The sequence below is a fragment of the Pteropus medius genome, unplaced genomic scaffold (assembly GCF_902729225.1).
Source record: "Pteropus medius unplaced genomic scaffold, Ma_sr-lr_union100, whole genome shotgun sequence".
NCBI classification, from domain to species: Eukaryota; Metazoa; Chordata; class Mammalia; order Chiroptera; family Pteropodidae; genus Pteropus; species Pteropus medius.
The window spans coordinates 12134911-12142459 of NW_024342471.1; positions in this window are offsets into that span (position 1 = coordinate 12134911).

The following is a 7549-nucleotide window of genomic DNA, read 5'->3' on the forward strand; positions in this document are numbered from 1 at the left end:
AAGCAATGTTGCAACTGAGCCCTGCCCAGATCATCAGAGCACTAACTCCTCTGGGACTGCATATAATAAACCTGAGTTCTTTCTCTCTGAGTTACTACTTGGTGTTTTGTCGGACTGGTTTGGGATTTTTCCACAACAGTCATGCTCCACCCAATATATTGTGTTTTAATTTCATAATCAAAATTTTGTATTCTATTTTTAAATGCATTTTTACATCCAACAGCACCTTTTTTTCCCTCAGTACCTACTTTGTGCAAAGCTTGAGAATTTAGGTCTTCTGACATCCAACCAAGAAAGCTTTCAATAACCCTAAACACTTAGGTAGAAGTTAGGCAGTACCATGTTTTCTCTTTCTGGAAAATTAGCTGTTATTTGGTCAGAGATTTTTTAATTGACCCAAATTTCTTTATAGAATTTTTAAAGACTCAGTTGCAAAGAGAACATAGGAATGTCAGCCTAGCTCTGGGAAGCTTGATGACCTAGAGAAAATTCTGCTTTCTCTCTTGTTATAATCCAAAATAGGGTACATTGATGGCCAGAGGGTATCTGGCTGTGGCCCAGACCCACTCCTCTGACTTCAAAAGCGGAGAGGGCGCCCTCAACTTCCAATGGCCCATCCAAAAATGATGAGACCGTGGCTGACGGGAATTATCTCAAATTTGTCAGGAATGAACACACACTTGCTAATGGCTTATTTCCTTCCCCCACATGCATCCCTGCAGAGGAAGAAGGCAAGAGAGCGAGACCCTTGGCTCAGCTTATGCCTTTTCTCCTCTTTCCTTTCCCAAACACCCTCTCTTCTCACCCCAGGATCATTCTTGATTCTTGAATTCCCATCAGGTTTCAGGGGAAGGGGAAATACTATTTCTTGCACTTTTTGTTGGCGAAGAAATTGATGCTATCTGTCTCCCATTGTTCTACCCACCATCCGGTTTGGACCTGACTGAGGGCAGGAATGAAGGTGTGCATCCAGTTGTGTCCCATATCCTTTGAACAACTCAGTGTCTGTGCAGAGACACAATTTGAGAGACTGTTGCCACTCACTGAGAAGATTGGTAGCAACTTTCGTGCATTACCTAAGTGAGAGTCACTTTGAATGTATTCACAGAGCTACTAAAAAAACCTCAGGAAGAAAGTAAGTCCTCAATATTTTGATTAAACTTTCAGATGGCTATAGACAGGGAAGACAGGAAATCCACAGAAAGAGAAAAGGGCCTAGGCAACTGTTCCCCACTGGTGACAATGGTTTTGCCACAAAACGTATGTGATATCTACATACCAGTTAAACCATTATCTCATTGTCACATAATAGGTGTTCAGTAAGTGTTTGTGAGCATCAGCACCGTCTTCATAGAGTGCCCGCCTGTCTAGGTAAGTGGATCTAAAAGAAAAGGAATTAAAGTGCATTTAGCTATAAAGGAGGTAAACTGCAGTGTTTTGATTATGGGAGGATTTTTTTAAAATAAACTTTATTTTTGGAATTATTTTAGATTTACAAAACAATCAGCAAAGATAATACAAAGAGTTCTCATATACCTCTCACACAGATCCAGTTTTTCCCTAAGATCATCATCATATATTATGTATATTTGTCAAAATTGAGAAACCAACATTGATACTTTACTGAAACTCCAGACTTTATTTGAATTTCACTTGTTATAAAATGCAGGCCCACAGTATTTTTTAATTTAATGAAACAAATAATACAGTATTATGTAGATCTGTATTGTCACAAATCACAAAAGTAAAGATAGCCAAAAGTTGGCTTCATTGAAATGTCCCAGTTGGTCACAAGGTAGTTACATTCTGACCACAGCCCACTCTAATAAAGGATGAGAACTCTGACCCACCCCTGCTTGAGAACGAGCTGGGCAGAGGTCAGGAACCACTCACTAATTGCATTATCTCCAGGGTCATGTTTGGCAGGGTTTACTGCAATTCCAGAGGTCTCATATTGAGGTAAACAGTGACACTATGCTCAAGCATTTATCTCATTGGAAGTGGGGGAGTAGATATGCAAAGTTTCAGTGGGTGAATAAAAATTTAATTATGACAATTAGACATGAGAATCACTATCATACTTAAATAATAGGGGTCCAAAATGACCAAGAAAAGTGAAAGAAGAAAAATTTCATTATTGAATGTATGAGACAAATACAAATGAAGTGTTAGAGAAAATACTGATATTAGGACAAATAAAAATCAAAGCCATATGCATTGAACAGGATAAAGAAGGATATTATATAACAATAAAATGTAACAGTCCATAAAAGAGACTAAATATGTACATCCTTAAATAGAAAACAACATTCAGCAAAATATAAACATTGGGTTACAATTCTCGAAACATGGTAATTTGTTAAATTTATTTGGAAAATGTCAGGTAACTATTTTAGAATATTAAAGAAAAAACATAGGTAAAAATAGAATATTTGAAAAATGTAACCAATAAGCACAATTTAATAGGTTTATACAGAAACTTATAGTAGAATATAAATATATGTCCTTATGTCCTTGGAACACTACAAGAAAAATAACTTATATACTTAGCCAAAAGAAAGCCTTAGTAAATTTCTAAAGGGTAGATTTTATAGGCCTTATTTTCTGATCATACCCTCCTCCCCCTGAAATATGAAAATCAATAACAAATAATGTCTGCCCTTCAAAAACATAACTAGCTCATTTCTATTTTAAAAACATTTTTCAAACAACACCTGATAAAGAGTGGGAAAGTATAAGTCACAAATTATTTTTAAAAGAATGAATGGGAAGAATAAAACTTACAACAAAATCTGTAGACCACAGCTAAAGCTCTATTTTTCAGAATTGCATTTTTAAAATTATTATTGAAAGAGGAAGCCTGAAAATAAACTTTGATTTCACCTGTATAAAGTACAAAAAGAGTAATGAGCAGTTTATCGTAAATGTTACATAAAGTCAATATAAAGATCAAGGAATGGTTTGTGATGGGCAAAATGGATAAGGTGGTCAGGAAAGCCCTCTGAAAAGCTATTACTGAGCAGAAAATTAAAGTAGAAAGTAAGTCATGAGAAGATCTATGATGATTCACTGACATAGATGACAGATATTTACAGGGACTTCTCTTTGGGGTTCCTGTGATTTCTTATTTTTGTTTCATATTGAAGTAACCAAGAAGACATGTAGACAACCGGAAAAAAAAATTAGCATCACAGTTTATGATTCTGTAGTTAATACATTTTTATTGTAACTATAAAGATGAAATGTAAAAAATAAATTTAACGGTCCCTTGAAATCCTACTGTACCAAGATAACCAAAAACAACATGTAATGAGTCATCTTTTCATGCATCTCTTTGTGTGTATACACACATATATACAAATATTAAGTTGTTTCTTACTTTAAATATGTTAATAGTCTTTCATTTTTTCAATTTTTGATATGTGCCTCCTATTGTCCCTTTCCTGTTTCCCCATCCTGTTCCAGATAACTAATATTAACCATATATTGTTAAATTTCCAGAGCCTACTCAGTGCTTACATGATCCCATACCTATATTTGTAGCTCCAACTCTTGATATAGATTTAAGTATTAATATGATATAGATAGCAAAGGTTTTGCCATTATTTTATTTTTTAAAATGACCACAATATTGAATGCTTCTCTACATCTTGATTTTCTCCTTTCATCATAGATATGGTAATCCTTTCAAATCATTTAGTCTGAATCTAACATCTTTGGTCAACGATAAAATAATATTGTCCATTTTAGATGTATCCTAATCTACTCAACCTGTATATTTCTGAATAGTATTCAGTCCCTCAACCCAGTGTTTGTTACTCTTAAAATTCCTGCAATAAATATTTATTTTTATGTATGCTTATATATTAGTATTTTTATTTCTACCAATTGGACTCTCAGGAGTGAGATTAATGGATTAAAAAAATACGTATATTTTAATTTTTAAAGATCCTTCAAAATTGCTGACCAAAAAACCATACTACTGATTCACATTCACATCAATAATGTATAAATTTCATATTGTCTACATCCTTACTAGCAATAAATGAACATTTTCACTTATCTGATGGATATAAAAGACTACCTTGTTCTTAATTTTATTTGCATTTTCCTTACTAATGAAGAGATTGAATACCCATTCTTTTGTTTTCATTGGCCATTTATGTTTGCAACTGTCTGTTCCTATATTGTGTCCTTTTTTTTCCTGCTGGTTTGTATGTATTTTTGTTGTCAGTTTTTCAGTTTATTTTTAATATATTCTACTAACCTTTAATGTAGCACATATGTAGAATGTATTATTTGCTTTGCCTTAGTATGGATTTTTAAAATCATTTAAACATAAAGATTTAATTTTTAGACAGTCAAATGTCTTCCTTTCTTTAATACTTTTGGGGTTTACTGTTTTAGTTACAAAGGTTTCTCAAATCCTTAGGTTTTAGAATATTATCTCTAACTTTCCATTTATTATTTTTAAAATATCCATATTTTTATCCCACGCAGAATTTTTTAATATGGCATGCAATAGATTTCTAACTGTTATTTTCTTTTTGTTGGAAAACCAGTTGTGCTGGCATCATTCATTAAATTTCCACTGAACTGAAATACCACTTCTTTCATTTATTAAATAGTCATATATGCTAAAATCTGTTTCTGGGCACTCTTCTGTTTCCTCTGTTCTTTTGACATATTTTGTGCCAATATCAAACTTTTACTGCAGTGGATGCAGTAGGAATATAGCAAGGTAGCTGAATATTCAGTTAATATATTAAAAAGCTGGTATCCATATAGCTGGCCAGAGATAGTTACAAAAATTAATTTTCAAGGATATCATTTTCCATAGCAATAAGGAATATAAGGTATCTAAGAATATATCTAAAAAAGTGAAAGACCTATATGGCAGATTTTCTTAAATATCAATAATGAGAAACGTCTGATATATTAAAACATTAAAATGGAAGTAGACTGTGCAGAATGCAAAGAATAAAAATAGAGACGTGACAAATCAGACAAGAAAATGAGCTTGGCCAATCAAATAACCTACAGTTTTAGTATCTAGTTCACAGGTTTGTTATAAAGGATATTATAAAGAATATAGATAAACAGCCCAATGAAGAGCTAGATAAGGTGAGGTCCAGAAGGGTCCTGAGTACAGGAGCTTCTGTCCCTGGGGAGTTAGATCATGTCACCCGACCAGCGTGTAGATGTGTTCACCAACCCAAAAGCTCTCCAAATCCCCTACGTTAGGGATTTTTTTTATGGAGGCTGCATCACATAGGCATGCTTGATTGTTAATTCAATCACTCCTCCCAACTCTCCTCCCCTGAAGGATGGGGTGGGGCTGCAAGTTCCAAGTTTCTAATCATGGCTTGGTCTTTCTGATGAGCAGCCCGTATCCAGGAGCCCACCCAGCATCTACCCCTCAGAAAAAGAGACATTCTTATCATCCAGTAAATTGGAAGGGATTTAGGAACTCTGTCAGAAACTGGGGTCAAAGACCAAATATTAGAACAAAAGATGCTCCTAGCACCCCTATCACTCTGGAAATTACAAGGGTTTTAAGAGCTCTGTGTCAGGAACTAGGGGCAGAGACCAGATATATATTTCTTATGTCACAGTTAGCCAGGGTATAATAAAACTAGCAGCCATTACTCAAAATATTCTCAAGCCTGACATGATGGACCACTTAATTTTGAAATGTCGCTGCAATCTTATTTCTAATTGAGAAAATACTCAGAATAGTTCCTTAGAGGTGACTGTTCTACATCAGAAGGAAGAGAATTCATATAGAGGGCAGAAGTGTATTTTCTTTAATCAGGTCTTCTGGATTTGTATCCCAATTTGTCTCTTTCTAGCAATGACCATGAACAAGTTATTTGACCTCTTTAAAGCTCTGTTTTCACATCTTTAAAATGGAGAAATCTTATCCATGCTCTCATGAAGGTCAAATGAAATAGTTAATGAAAATAAAATGTTTAATGAAGTGACTGACACATAGCAAGGTCATGATGACAATCAGCTAGTGACATTAGTATCTCTTAACATGGTGTTAATATATAAGAAATACAAAAGCTTCATTTGTCAGAATTGGCTACAAAACCAACTCACACCTTTTCGACGAGGCTGCAAGTTACTGCCTTGTTTCCCATGGCTATCAAGGAGCTTGGGGACTGGAAACAACTGCTAGACATCTACAATGAATGGGGCAGACTTGTGATTGTTTTGACATAGCCAAACCCACAGCTCAATGGTTCCTGCATCATTTATGCCTCACCTATCTGCCTGAGTATTCTCCCTACTGCAGGCATTATGCCACCACTCCCTGGACTTTCTCCTCCTGCTTCACCCTTTTATTTTTGCAATATGACAACTGAGCTTCTGTAAATTACAGGGCTAATTTGTAAAGGCAAACTGCACTCTGGAATAGGTTCTGTGCACTATGGGTGGGGTAGGTTTTCACCCAGCTCCTGCCCTGGCCTGATACAATGGTGATGCTCTGGTGGAAAGGTGTTGGGAGATGCCCTATTAACTTTCCATATTTCGGGGGCCTCTAAGATGACAGCCAGCTGAAGACAAATATGGTGGTCTCTGTGGTGCGTGGGAGGATGCAAATTGTCCAGTCGGGCACCACCAAGACTGGAGGTTGTGGATGTGGGCAGCTGCACAAGAACGTGAGGAGGAAGAAACGATCTTAGCGGTGGCCCATCAGGATGTCCTGGGCTGTGAAACCAGAGCAGAACAAGTCTGAGGTGGGAAATGCAGCCAGGATGGACTCTGAGCCTCTACATACTTCTCTTTTGCTTCGTTGGAGTCTGAACCCTACTTCATCCCTCCTCATACTTGGCAGATAATGTGTCAACTGTCCAATCAAGTCCTCTCAACGTTCTTCCTTCTGACCTCTGAAACAATCTAGATTTTCACCGTCCTCTCCTGTCTCCCTGTCCTCTGTGAGGCAGTCCCCCTGAGACTGCTGTGCTTGTGCTCTGCACATATTTTTTTCTTCATCTTTCTCTTTCACATACCTGTTTTCTTCTAGGATTGTCAGTCTTTTTATTGGCTCCATCATTCAAGTCGAATTCCTGCCTCTCCTATGGCCCTGTCACAGTCTGCCTTTCAGAATTAAATTCTGAAGCCCTCTCAAAGCCTGTGTGCTTTCTGAAATTTTTCCTAATTGTCTTAAAAGTTTATAATTTTACCTTACTCGGAACTCCCTAGAACAACTCACATTACATGTGTGGATATGTTATATTTCTTTGCATTGCATGGCAGGAAGTTTCTGAGGGCAGAGACTGAGAATTATTTTTGCATCTCTAGCACCGCAAAGACCAAACACATGTTAGTGTATATGAATAACAAAACTTAGATTATATAATGCATCATATATGGGAGGAGCACATGAGAAGATGGTCTACATTATTAGTTTATGAGGAAGATGCAAATTAAAACCTCAATGAGATACCCACTAGAATAGGTAAAATGAACAATATACATATATATATTGACACTATCTAGTGCTGGCAATTTTGAAAAGCAATTAGAATTCTTGTGAATT